The following is a 15,093-nucleotide window of genomic DNA, read 5'->3' on the forward strand; positions in this document are numbered from 1 at the left end:
AAAATATAAAAATTGGTGATGCAAACATGCTATCTAGGCATGTGTGTCAGCTCTAGCCTAAATGACGCACCATGGTCTAAAAAAACTAAGTTAAATGTAAACAGCTTGCAATACAGGCGAGTGTTCTAATAAAAACATTTGGGAAATTTTCTTTAAGACCAGTGCTAGATTTTTATAAACAAAAGGTTGTCCCTGCTTTGATATATGGCACAGAATGTGCATTGGGCTGCTCTGCGGATTATTGGGCCACATTAGAACATATCTTTTGGACTAAAGTTTTATGGCTCCCAAAAGGAGTTACAACAGTGTGCATAAGATATGAGCTAAGCCTAGTATCCATAAATGCTAGAGTACTATGGAACACACTCACACTATACTGCAAAATGATTATAGAGCCAACAAGCCCCCAATTTGCGATCCTAAAAGTTCTATTGAGTGGAAGTAGAGATAGTATTCTAGCTCTATGGACGCAGAGATGTGAAGACACTCTGGCTGATCTTAACACCAATAATAACATCTTGCAAACAAATCCCAATGAAGTTACAAAAAAAGCTGTGGATGCAAGACTGGATTGATACTGGAGTTCTGCGACAAAAACAAAGAGTGATGCAACATACTGCGCCGGAAACAAAAAAGTGTAACGAAATCCAAAAGTATTTGGAGAAGTTTCCAAATAGAAAAAGAAGATCCATATTCATGAAATTTCGCTTAAATCAATTCAGGACAAGAGAAGTTCTGAGTTATTGGAAAAATAACAACTAATAAAAGCGGAGTGTCGTCTATGTGAGAAGCAGATGGAAACATTAAAGCATCTAACCCTATTCTGCTCAGCACTAAGACAGGCGAGAACAAATCATCTGGGTCATTTTATGAGCTAAAGACAATCCCTAGATGCTGAGGACTGGTGGCAACTATGTCACAGTGAAAGTAACCAAAAACTGAAAATCGAACTAACATACTGCATGGAAGAAGTTGTTGCTAAATTAGCAGAGGCTGAGATAAAATTGACACTGAAGGAGGTGAAAAGTAGTGATCTGTAAAGATAATTTTTTGTTTCTTCTTCTTTTCTTTTTTCCTTTTGTTTTGTTCTTCTTTGTGAATAGATTTTAATGGAAATGTGATTTAAACGGTATAATGTGTATATTTTAAAGGTTTGTAACAAACCAGTAAAAACAAAAACAAAAAAAAATGTATGTCTAAGGTGTCCTACGAGTTTATTTAACTTGTTTGGTTATTTCAGGTGCAAAAAGGGGAAAAGTGTCAAGGCCACCCGAGACCGAGAAGAAATACACGAACAAGACCCGTTGCCAACCGGCAACCCTTGTATGCACTCCCAAGGGCCCTCAACGTACAAGGGCCAGGACCAAAATGTTGGACCTCTCTAGTACGTTTGTAATGTTATCAGTTCGAAAGTTATTCAAAATTCTGCAGAAACTGGAATTTACATCTTATTTATGCACATATGGTAAATGAAAACTTCTCACAATCAAAATAAAGCCTTCAGACTTAGTTGAGATTTTCAAAGTGCAACCTTAATAATAAACATCATGAAGGAAAAATGATTCTTCAAATTCAATTATCAGTCAGTCAAACAAGTTTATTCGGATGTATAAAAACAACCATTAAACGACAAAATACACATTATAGCACAAATCCAAGTTACAGTTTGAAGAATCCATCAAACCCAAGATAAACAAGATCAGAACACGTAAAAGGAAATGCAATCTTTGCACCATAACCCAACACCATAGATCAGAAAATATATAGAGTGGAAAAAGGAGTCAACCCCAAGGACCCATTACGTTACACATGGTCCCTTAACTTGACCAAATGGTCACAAGACTAATTGTCCACCCTTGTCACTCAGACGCGGCCCCCCACAGGCCTTTTACCCAGAGGAGTACAGTTTGCTGCCGACAGGACAGTACAATGTGTGACAGTTCCAGGTGGGGCAACGGCTCCCAAATAGGGGCACAAGCTAATTGTAATCCCACTATATGGGGCCCGCACATAACCCCCAGATCTTCTCAAAACTTCCCTGGCCATTTGACCATTCCTGAAGACAATTTTAACAGAGTCAGAGGGGTTTATACCTTCGCCTGCCAGTCTGACGCACCGCACCAACGCTTCCCTGGTCACAAAGGGACAGTTCCCAACAGAACGTAGCCAGTGGAGACATTTGTTTGAGAGGGCATCCCTTGGTTCTCGCCTGCCCAAGGGCAACTTAGGTACCCCATGCAGGAAAACCGTAGCAATTCTTTTCCCCCCATGTACAGGACTCTTGGGGCTGCGCCCCCTTGGACAGAAGCCACGTGCTCCGCTCCCTCCCTCCCTCCCTAGGAGGATTGATTGTCAGGACGCTTGGGGGACTCTCCCATCACAATTGGTTCGATGCTCCCAGTGGGGTGGCCCCTCTCTGCGTTGGGGTGCATTAGCTGGACAACCCGAGTAGGGCTCATTGATGCATTGGCGGTCCTTTCGCAGGGTGGAATAATTGAAGGTAGCTGAGGGGGGTTGAGTCCCTTGCCAACTGGGGGCATACTGGAAGGCTCCCCCAGCGGGTCCCCTCCACCCTTCCCCTCCCCTCTTATTCCCCGGGCATCAATCAGTACCAGAAGCAGTTTCTTGATGATTGCAATTTCAGAGAGCACTTGTGCACAGGAGCAACAGCCAACAGTATGCACCTCCTTCTGTAGTGGAGCGGTGGAGGAATAGCTACTGTAGGTGACGGGTTTGAGAGCCCTGAAGGGGGTTAGATGAGAAAAGGAGCAGGACCCTGAGGTCAATGCTGGTAAGGTCTCGCTCCATGAGCTACAGGTGGAGATAGCCGGGAGGTTATCTTCGGTTACTCCAGTGGTTTCTGTGTCCAATAGATCCAAAGTGGTAGCAGCTGTGGCTGGGGGTGAGCAGACGAAAATAGGGCCCGAGGTAGGTGGGAGAACAGGTGGCAGGTGTAGGCTTACAATGGGCGAACTGGGTTGGGGGGTGACAGAAACAACAGGTGCCAGGGATGCAAAAGGAAGAACTGACACATCACCAACCCCCCCTATGCCTGTGCCAGAGGCATTGGCCAGAGGCATGGCTTCAGAGTTCCCAGAATCGGTGGGCAAAGATTCTTGACAGACAGTGTCTTCGAGCTTCTGAGTTGGGAGGGTTCCTTTGCAGCTCTGCATTGGGAAGTTAGCCAGTTAGGCCCCCCCCCGCATTCGGTTCCTGGGGTGGGTGCTTTCGTACCCTCCACGGCATATATAGGCTCTCGGTATACAGGGTCAGTATCAGAACATAAGGAGGCCGCGGTATGGGACTTTGCTTTGGGCCTAGATTTTTCGGTTGCACCCTGATGGCTACTTCTCTTGATGACCAGGAGTTTTCTTGCTAGTGTATGCTCAGGGGCTTTGGACAGGGACTCAGAGGACTCAAAGCAAAACGAGGGCGTGGTAGATGGCAGAGAGCCAGCCGGTTTCGTGGCCAGTTTCCTTGGCGCAGCATGACCCCTAAAGGACCTCAGGGACATGACGGAGCCCCTCAGAACTGACCAGTAGAGGGCTGTGCTGAAGTCCCGGGTCCGGGTCCGGCCCCCAGCAGGTTTTCACGGGCTCTACGCCGTTAGGTAAGAAGACACCAGCAGTCCCAGGTGCAAAACACTTGTCTGCACTTACTTTTTCTTGTCGCCCCCGTCCGATGGCCAACACAAGGAGTGCCTCCCTCCACGTACGCCGAACACCAGCGGCGCCAAACACCGCGCCCTTGCCCCGCCGCGGGCTTCACCACAGATGGTAGACACAAACCAAGTTAAAGTTGAGAAAGTATGCATCAAAACCACAGCATAGGTAGAGCCCAAAAGTAGAATCCCTAGGCTACCAAAAATGCAGACTAGACTTCAAGGACCGCACTACACAGACGAAAATCAACTTCGTTGAAGATGGGAACATTATGCTTTACAATAGATGTGAAACACAGGTTTACGCCTCAATACCATTGCGTCCTAGTTGACCGAAGTTATTTTTTGAAGAACCTTGGATGCATGAAGAAATATGTACACAAGCGGTACGTCTATGGTCGGGTGACCTCCCCATCAAACCAGGTGACGCTAGAGGCAGGCAACGTGGCAGAATCTACTGCAGAAACTTTCAAAACAATGGACAATCGAAGCAGCTCAAAGCACTAAAGGGCTGTGTTGCAAAGTACGGACAGAAACAATCAGAACAGTTCCCTCTCTTTGCTGATTTGAACAGTCTCAACAGAGAACGAATTTCGGACTGTGGTCCTCTACCTAGGATATCAGACTTGATATGTTACCCGACAAGTATTCACAAAGCTTGATATGCCCAATGCCTATCATTAGATAAGATTTTCTTTGGCTTTGAACACGTAGTTCAAAGCGTACCAATACACGTGCATTCCATTCTGCTGGTCATCAGGCGCTTCCATTTTTCAGAGGATGATGGACTCTTTACTCCATGAAATGTTGCTCATTTCCCCAAAAAAATGCTAACATGTGGCAAAATGAAAGAAGACCACAATGCGAAAATAAAGACAGTGTTGCACAGACTGAAGACAGCAGGAGTGAGGCTATGCCACGAGAAATGTGTTTTTCAGATGAACACAGTTGAGTATCTGGGCTACACAAGGTCAGTTCAAGGCATAAAGCCCAGGATTACTCTGTAGTAGGCAATGATAGAAGCAACGGGCCCCAAGTCAAAAGAAGAACTAAGACCTTTTTAGGGATAGCCATTTATTATACCAAGTTCGTGGCAGGCTTCTCCAAAAAGAAAACGGAAAGATTTCAATTGGGGAGTATTCCAGATCACTGCCTTCTGTGAGAAATGAGATGCGGACACAGTGAGCTCATAGTTCTGGCTATAAACTTTTATTCAAGATAAAAGGAGGTTGGAAAAGGCCTCACTCTTCCTACTCTAGGAGGCATTTCCCTACCTCAACCAAAACTAAAAGACTGTCCAGTGTCAAAGTGTCAGAAACAAAATGCCCTGTGTCAGAAAACCTATCCTTGCCCTCAGATTCCATAAAACAACTCTAATATATGAAGGGTAAATCTTTAGCCTGCTAAGTGGCCAAAGTTCAGTTTCAAATAAAATCTATAACTCAAATAAAAAAGTTCCCAATAGATAAGGGTCACAGTCCCAGGGGACAAACGTTTCTCGCAAGGATAAAGTTCACAATACCAGAGGGCAACTCCTTTCCCCAGGTTTCTCTTCAAGACACTTCAAATTCCCAAGTTCATGAACCTTCAACTTGGATGTAAGTTCCAACTTCATAGGATACCTGATGTACTCCCCTGCCAGGGTCTTTTACATTTTGTTTAACTTTGCTTTCAGACGTGACTTTGCCTGGTGGATTCTCATGTCAGGACTTTGTTATGCGATTTGTTTTGCACACTTGCAAACTTGCCTTTGCATGGTTTAGTCTCCTAGCAGGGCTTTTCATATGTGTTGCTTTCTACAACTTGCAAATTTGCTTTTAGATTGCATTCATCCGATTTGCTTTCAACAGTTGTAAACATTCTTTTCTGTTGCATTTATTTGGTAAAACCTTTTCTGTTAATATTGGGTTTCATATTCCTTCTCATTCACTTCATACACGTTTATCGTTCTTTGGTAGCTTTGCCGAAGCACCCATGTGTCCCATTCGCTCTCTCTAGGACTCACCAGTATCTTGTGGTGTACTGCTGTTCCTTTGCGGGAGACAGGAGACTGCACTCCGGTGTCCCACCTCCACCCGCGGGCTCCCCGGCTTCACTGTACAGCTACCAAGTCCTATGTGGCTCCCACTTTCCTCTCGGCTCTCGCACCATGTTTGCATGGTGGCGAGGCTGCATCCAGGTTCCCATAGCCACTAGGAAGTTTCTTCTTCCTTCCCTCTTGTGTTCACCGCACAGCGAACCAGCCTGTGCAGTCCTCTGTCTCTTGCCTTCCTCCTAAGACTGCCAGCTACACGGTAGTCTTGATGTCCTCACAATCCCTCGGTCAACACAAAGAGGGCTTGACTTACCCAGACAGCGTTTGTTCACTCCATGATGGGTAAAGCTTTTAAATGCACCTATCACATGCTCATAAACACTAGAGCGTCTCTGGTGCTTCTCGTCCCTGGTGATCTGCATTATTCCATTCAGCCTCCTCATCCAAGTATTGTTAGATGTATTGGGAATAGTAGGCAGTTCTTGGTGTCTTTTGTATAGAGTAATGGAAGGTGTTACCAGTAGATCTTATAGATGGTTGAAGGGAATCAGCATAATATGCCATAAATGCCTGCATCGTGGAGGAAGTATCCCTAAAAGGAAAAGGGGGATACGGGGCTGTCAGAAGATGTGGTGAGGCCCGGGCAAAACATTTGGTGAGGCCCGCTTACTGTTTTTTGCACTGGGCCAACAGAGCCACCTCCGCAAACAGTAGACACAAGAAACCTCCCCTTGAGTTTGTGTGGAGGAACCCAAATATGGTTTATTACTACAACTGCTAATCAACTACAGCAAAGTTAGATTTCTCTACTGGAGAAAGATTTATGCCAGACTAACTTTTTATCACATGCATAAATATATATAGGATGGCATGATGGTATGTGGTGCGTGAAGGCAGCATTCAGAAGCACCCTGCGCCTGTATGCACATTAAAATGCACATCATACACAGTGGCAGATAAATGATGTACAGTGGGGGCTGGTGAAATTCTGAACTGAAGAGGCTTAAATGTATGCACCCATTATGCAGGACGAGCAGAGCACAGTGAAGGAGCCCAAACCAAACAAGGGTTGCTTCAGGGGGTTTCTCACTTCCAAGAAAATGTTTTAACCATTGGGTTAAATTATGCATTTTACAGCACTTTCTTCGCAAAGTTGCGAGTAATCCATACAGTTTACAATTGGTTTTGTGTGGAAACACATGGAAAACCCCAATAGTTGCAAGTCACCAACTGTGCACAGGAACATTTCCCCAATACATTTCATGCTGCCGTTCACACAACATATGCCAGTAGAAAAATATATTCACACTGGTTGTTCCCATGCATGTCCATGCAGGCTGCACTAATATATGCCATTATTACCATAGACGGACTCCCAGCCAGTAAATATGCCATGCCACAGAAAGTATGTCCATGATGACTGTGCACCATAAGTGTCATTATTGGCTAGACTGGCCCAAATGTAACGTGGTCCAGTTTAGCCAAGTAGTATGTTTGCTTTACCCTTGATGCATGCAGTACTGCGCAGTACAAATCCTAATAACACATCATAATTTAAATGTCCCCAGGAAAACTTAGTCATGTGAAAAATCTGTCAGCCAAAAGTCGTTTTAAAAAATGTAGTCATTCAATACAAGCAGTGCAATGTATGAAAGTATTGCCAGTAATAAGGTCACCAAAAAAGCTATTTTTAAATACACAAATGTGCAAGGCTGTAACCCTAAAAATGACCCACCCCTCCAATGAAACCTCCACAATCACCTTAGCACAATTCCTAACCCTTACTCTAACTCTAGTTACAACCCTTCTACCCTGAACCCTTATTGAACACTTGCTGAAACAGTGAACCTAACTCCAACCACATCAGCTCGCCACAAATGAAAAATAGCCTTTGCCCTAATCCTAACCTTACCCTAACTGCAACTCTAACGCCTACCCTATTTCTTAGTTTAGCCAATCAACTAGGTTTATTCTAACCCCTATACTATGCTAACATCACAAGCCCACTCCAACATCCCGATCTCTTTCTGTAACACTTAACCAAAGCAGTACTCTATAAGCCCTAGCCTTATAATAACCACTACCCGAACACTTAGCCGACAATTAATCTACACGAACGACGACCCAAACCCAAACATCACCAGCCCTGCAGCATCCGCCCTGTCCTCAACTCCTACCCTAATTTCAACCAAAATCTTTACACCAACCCTTATCCCAGTGGTATTCAAACTGCGGGGCTGGCCCCCCCTAGGGGGGCCCAAAGGATCTCCAGGGGGCAGCGAGAGGCTCTTAAAAATCAGAGTACAGCGACTGCTTTTAATAGAAAATATAAGCAGATAATATTTTTACTGAAGGGAGGGCCCCAGCATCAAGACGTTGGAATACCACTGCATTATCCTAACACTAACGCAGGTGATCACTAGCCCACTAAACCCTGCTTAACTAGAATACTTACACTAGAAGCACTGCATTTTTTGCTACTTTTCAGCTGCATTTTCTTTGCTACTTTTTGATTGGCCACTTTTCACTGCAGAGGTATTTTAACAATAACATTTTCACGGAGAGCATTTTTGTTGGAAACATCTTCACTGGATACCGAAATTACCCATTTCATCAAACAATGCAAGGAGTGCCAACACTGACAAGACTTTGGAGAAGACAAACCCCACTACAGAACATTGAGATGCCCCACGATTCCCTGGAAAAAGGTTGGCTGGACATCACTGGCCAACTGGAAAACATGGAACAAGACCGCAAATATGCATTGTGATGGTAAACTATATTTTGGAATGTATTTTAAACTACATTTTGTCCCAAATATAACCACGTCCACATTCCTCGCAGTTCTGAAAAACATATTTCAAACAGGATTGACCAAGCAAGTACTACCTGAAAATGAGGTAACACTAGTCTCCTGTAAGATGAAGAAATACGTAGAATGCTGGGCGCAAAGCCCTGTAAATCCACACTCTACCACTCCAAAGCCAACGGACAAGAAGGGAGGAGAGTTAACAGACTTATAAAAAGCAGCTTACACTTCATGATCGCTTCAAACAAGGACGCATAGAAAATAACCATGGAAGCAGAAGCACAACGCCTCACACCAAACTTCATCACGGGAGCATCTCCTTTTCAAATAAGGAAGGCAAGAAAAGCATACTCTTCTCATGCCATCATGTCTCCCAGACATCAGGTCCAATGGCATGGTATCAGTGCAACACATATTCTAAAGAGTAAGGGCTCACCTTAAGAGAAAATAAAGAGAAACGACAAAACAGCTCTCCACCCAAGACGAGAAGGTGTGGAACACATAGGAAGTCGCCCTATACTCCAATGGAAACAATGCCCCAAGAAATCGTGGTAGGCACGCACACTCTTTCCCATCAAGCTGAAGAAACACTCAATCTGAATGCGAGTAGGTGAAGCCCCAGACACAGATGGAGAAGCTTTTGAACATGAGCCGGTCTGGAGGGAACCTGTTTTGGGGGTTGTGGGGGATTACCACCTTAGATCGATTCTGCTTAAAAATGTTATGATGGTAGCTCGGTGAGTTTAACACCCATTGCTGAGCTCTATATACCCAGCAGAGTACAGGTTTGAATCCCAAGCGGACCATTTCAAACGTTCGCTACAACAAAGAAAAAACGAATCAAGAAGTTTACCAACCTCAGCTGTAATTATCAGTGCCACAAAGTTATATGCATATATTTGTCATGAGCTAAATAATAGCTTATGCTCCAGGCACATTTCTGTGCAGTAGGTGGAAGTGCTCTACTGTTGCAGGGTTTTCAAGATTTTAAAAACAGTTTAAGCTGCAGCTGTAAGGTAGAGTTCTAAACGTCTGCTGTATCGAGATGTAAATGTGTATGAAATGGTCATTCCTGAAGGGAGAGGCTAGGAGAGTTTGGTTTAGCGCAGGTTCGTTCACGGTGGTGCTTCTCGGATCAGCCCCTAGGCGGATCTTGTGGCGACTTCTGTTATTGTCTCAGCGTGGGCTCGGCTTCTGTGTGATGTTGTGGGGGTCTGGTGATCTTGGGTTGTTGTGGAGTGAGTGTTCAGTTGTGAGGGTAGTCTCTGTTGACCCTTGGATAAGTTCCAATGTGTTGAACTAGCGCGGGTGGGTTCGCTGGGATGCCCAGCTTGTTCAGGTAGCTATATTAATATTCCCCTAGCAGCAGCGGCTCACCTTGATCTTGCTCATGTTGGTCGGGGCCCCTCTGTGCTTTCGCCTCGTGCCTGCTCCCCCCGCCTCCTCGTTATGTGCGAGGTTGTCAGGTGCAGGATCACGCTCACAGTTCCAGGTTCTTTTCTGTTCTGATTGTGTCCCTCGGCACCTGGCTCTTCGTGGGGGGCGTTGGGCCTTCCTAGTTTGCCCGTGTTGCGGTGCTGGTCCTGCCTGCCACCTCGATCCGTGTGGCTTAGTGTGCTTCTGCTCTTCTTTTGGTGCAGCAATGGGGTCTGGACTCCTTTTCTTCGATGTGGGCGCGAGATTCGGGTTTCTGTGTTGCGTTGCGGCAGGGGGCCTTCTACCTTCTTCTGCCCGGCTTCGGTGCTGTAGCTCACCTTCTCTCCCTCAGTGGCAGCTCTCAGACATGTCTGCCATTTTTGGATGTGTTTCTGTTGGGGGGTGACCACTAATATGGGATGCTTTGTTTCTTGCAGTTCCAATTCCCCTCTGAGTTGTTGGTGTTCCGTTGAGCTGCGCTTCGGTTTCGGTCGGTTCTGCTTTTTCTGGCGTTATGTTGTCGGGTTAGGGCAGCCCCACTCGTGGTTTCTCTTGGTTCCCCTTCCGTCTTGGATGTCTCAGCCTTGGCCGCTTTCCCCTCCGTCGCTGTCGCCGTGCCCCCTCTGCCGACAGCGATTTCAGAGCCGTGCAGTCTTGCGGCACTCACCCCGGCTCCAGAGTTCACTGTGGGGGTGCTGTACGGCCCCGGTTCCAGCCTCTGCGATCCACTGCCTGGATTTGTGGGAATGGGGTGCTCGCACTCTCCCCTGGATGCCGCAACGGTGTCTTTTGCACGCCTTTGCCCTCTTGTGGTGCTCTCTTCCTGGCTTCAGTGGGTTGGCTCAGGCTGGTCCCTCTGTGTTATGGTGACGACTCCTTGGTCGTGCCGATGGAGTCACTCTGTTGCGGCCGCCATTTTGGAAGTGCTTTCCGGGAGGAGGTGGGAGGCCGGGCGGACGGATTTTTCTGGGTCTTCCTCGATCCGATTTTGTTCGGGGATGTCAGCAATGTGCTGATATTCTCTTCTGCTACCTCTGGACCAGCTTCTCTGGGATTATTATAGGTGTTGGGCGGTGTCCAGTCAACTCGTCGAAAAAAAACTGGTCGACTGCAATTTGGTCGACGCAATTTGGTCGAAAACCATTTCGTCGAAAATTTTTTTTTATTTATATATTTATTTTTGGGTTTTCGTTTTGTTAAAAAATGGGTTTTTAGAGAAAAAAAGGGGGTTGGGGGGGGACCCCCCCCCAAAAAAAAAAAAAAAAAGGGTTAAAATAGAAAAAAAAAAAAATTAGACGAAATGGTTTTCGACCAATTTGATTCGACCATTTGTCTGGTCGACCAATTTTTTTAGACGAATTCACTGGCAACCGTGTTGGGCACCTTTGCAGGATCATATTATGGCGACTCGGCCAGAGCTCGGCGTTTCTGTCTCCTCACGCCATGAGCACCAGGCCACGCCCAAGTTACCACCTATGAGGGACAAACCATATCAAAGTCAGTGGGCTAGAAGAGTCTGCAGGGAGCCAGGACAGCCAAAGTCAATTTGAAACAGTCTTTGGAGCAGATGTACTTCTTAGAATCAAAAGGCTTGCACAAAGTGAGAGAGTTTGTTAGAAAATCACTTGTAGGGTCACAAGCTGTGAAAACAGAGTTGGAATCAACTCTAAAAGTAAGCCACTGCAATTCCCAACTGAGAAATGCAAGGCTGCAATACAGTGAGGTAAGTACCCCAAGTCTAGTCTGGTTTGAAGAAGAGTGGTCCAGCTGGCTTCTGGCCTGCTACAGCGTTGCAGACCCCGTGTTCCTGAGCCTTAGTTGTGGGGAAAAGAGGGAGGACATCTGTAGGGCTCCTGCGGTGGTACTTCGGAGGTCATTGGCAGCTACGGGCTCTTTTCGGTTCAGTGGCACTTTGCGGTTTCAGCGCATAGTAAACAACACTGTTGCGGATCTCTGGTACCGGTTGGGCTTCCTTCACTCCTTGGGTTTGGTGAGGGGACTCTGGCTCTTGTCGTCCTGCTTCTGGAGGGTCCTTAGGAGACTCCTGGAGCTTCTAGCTGGATTTCAGACGTTTCACTAGACTACGGATTACTCGACCCCTGGCACTTGGTTCTTGCAGCAAAGAAGTACAGCCAGACAGGGAAGATGGTCCAGTGGAGTTAGTCTCTGGGTTAGTTGGTCCCACTAACCCAAGGGGAGAAGTTGTCCATTCCGAAGCTTCTCTGTCTGAAAAGGGAGTTTCAGCACAGCAGCAGGGCTTCACCAGGAAACTCAAAGGTCCAGGAGGATGCAGCAAGCTTTGTTCACGGTTTCTTTGTCGGGTGTTTCTCCCAGTGGTCGACTCTGCCTCTAGTCCCAAGACTCTCGCTTTTTAAGCAGGTTTCTCCCATTCATGCACAGCCTAGGCTGTCAATGACACATCAGGGTCGCTGTCCTGAAAGCACAGCCAGCCAGCCAGCCATTCAGGACTGGTTGCATTCAGGCATTCCTAGAGACAAAGGACGGGGGAGTTTTGGGACCCTCCCTCACAGCCTGTCCTTCCAGACACACTGGAAACAGGCAAACCTCAGGGCTGAAGTGCGCCAAAGGCAAGACAAACAAAGGGCTCCAATCTGTTCGACGCACAGAGTAAAACCCAAGAAAGACCTCGCAAATAGAAAATGGCAAATAAAGAAGACAGGGGCCGTTTTCATAAAATGGTCACCCCTGGGTCCTATACTGCAGCTGAGTGTTCAGACTGCTGTTGAAAAGCACAATGGTAGGAAAAATTAAACCACTGACACTAGCCATTTAAAAGTAGGGAGGGCAACATACAAATGTTACATGAGAATATAGGGTAAGGGGCTACTAGGTAACCCCCCAGCACTCCACTTAAGATGGTGTGTGCTGGATCCACAAAGAGAAAAGGTAAGTAAAGTCAATTTCACTTTACTATTCTTGGGAACAATAGTTTACACAAGAAAAGGTATTTTAAACCTTATGAGAAATCTAAAGGATTTCTCAGTGACAATGCACTGAAGGTGCTGTGTGTCACCATACAAAAAGTAGATGAATATGGAGTTCGTCAGACTCCCAAAACAGTGAAAACACATAACCCAAAAGGTCAAAACACATGTGGCAGTGGGAAAAGGGTCTCACTCACTCCAGAGTTAAAATTAAAAAGTCCTATAGTCCAGTAAAAGAGCTGGGGGTCTCTAAGGTTGAAGGGAATAATCAACAGCCATAACGAAAAGTACCTCCAGGATTAAAAAAAAAAAAAAGAAAAAAGCAATAAACAAACGGAACCACAACATCCCATCAACCGAGATCTCAACTACCCACAACCTACCAAATACAAGCAACAACAAACCACAAACAGCAAAGACTAAACCCAAAAGACCAAGAAAATCACCAATCGAAAGAGGACGCCCACTAAGGAACACAACCCGCGCATCATGCCTCGCCACAAGAAAGACAAAGAAGTCAGAAAAGACAACAGAAATAATAAGGAATCCGAAACCAGTCGGGAAGGCACGGACCAGCATGATCCCACAACCCAATGAAACTCGACAAACATCTGAGATGGCCCAAGGAGACATACAAATATCTGAGCAAAGACAGACTACAATGCTCGCTACCTGTCCACATACGACAACGGGGTAAACAAAAACAGCACAGCAACAACGAACCGACAGCCAACAAGCTTCACGAATACAGACCCAACCAGGACACAAACGGATGACAATAAACCATTACAACCCAGTCTCCACCATGTACAATACCCCAACCAGAACAAGGAAACCATCACACTCACTCTACACCCACTATACCACCAAGGCTGGAACAACAGAGGGGTAGCTACCCTATTTACCACCCGGAAACAAACCAACCCCACCATAAACCTTATCGGCCTACTCGACAAAGAGACTGACCAACAAAGAACTACCCCACCCAAAAGACTCAACCGGGAAAAACCCACCTGGAACGGAAACCCAACCAACAACACACCGGTCAGAACAAACAATGCTAACAACAACACAAAAGGTAAATCCAGCAAACTACACTGCAGCCTCCTCAACATTAGATCCATGGAAAACCACTCAACAGAAATCAATGACCTCCTAAGCGAAGGAGGCACAGACGTGCTCTTCCTTACTGAAACCTGGCTATCAGAAAACTATAAAGCCATCGCGAACGAAACAATACCCGACAATTGTAAATTAATACACGCCAACAGAGAAAACCGAAGAGGAGGTGGAATCGTAATTATACACAAAAAACACGCCTGAGCATCTCGAATCATCACAACCAACGTGGAAGACTATGAATCCCTCCTAATCAAGATAGAACTCAACGACCAATCCAACATAGTATTCCTACTGATCTACAAACCAGCTTCTTACAACCCCAACTTTGCAACAAAACTAGCAGACGAGGCCGCTATGCTATCAACCCACCACGACAACCTAGGTGAAAGAGATCCCACCGATACAAACTTAGATACAACAGAAGACACACTCAACAATTGGATCACCAAGGCCATTGACCAATTAGCACCAGCTAAAACATTCAAAGCAACACCCAAAAAACTGGCAGCAAAATGGTTCACCGATGAACTGAAAAAACGCCCAAAGGGAAAAAAAAAAAAAAAACCTGCTAAATTGAAACTAAACGGAGAGAACAATACACCAGACAAGACTAAATAAAATACCAAAGACAACTCAAACCGTACAAAGCAACAGTCCTCAAAGCTAAAAAAACTACTACGCCACAAGAATCAGCAAACAATTCACAGAAAGAACTCCATCACCCCTAAACACTTTGTGACAGACACTTACACCAGAGCAAGGTCTGTGTAGTAGCTGCACAGCGGTTACTGCCTCTGAGGGCTTATTTATGTAGACACTTACACCAGAGCAGGGTGTGTGTAGTAGCTGCACAGCAGTTACTGCCTCTGCGGGCATTATCCTGCGCATGTATAATTATATATGTAGTCACTTACACCAGAGCAGGGTCTGTGTAGCAGCTGCAAAGTAGTTACTGCCTCTGCGAGCATTAGCCTGTGCAGGTATATTAGATATATAGTAACTTACACCAGAGCAGGGTCTGTGCGTCTGCGAGCATTGCAGAGTCTGAACCGTACCGTAAATGAGCTTCGGAGCTTTCCAAACCAGATGTTTAGAAAATCACGTA

General features: G+C 45.8%; 1 protein-coding gene across 4 annotated transcripts in view; it reads right to left on the bottom strand.

Moving 5' to 3' along the window:
• Nucleotides 1-15,093, bottom strand: part of DUSP12 (dual specificity phosphatase 12) — a 428,130-nt gene that overhangs the window by 412,074 nt on the left and 963 nt on the right. The window lies entirely within an intron of this gene.

Source organism: Ambystoma mexicanum, chromosome 1q (assembly GCF_040938575.1).
Source record: "Ambystoma mexicanum isolate Mex_15411 chromosome 1q, UKY_AmexF1_1, whole genome shotgun sequence".
Taxonomy (NCBI): Eukaryota; Metazoa; Chordata; class Amphibia; order Caudata; family Ambystomatidae; genus Ambystoma; species Ambystoma mexicanum.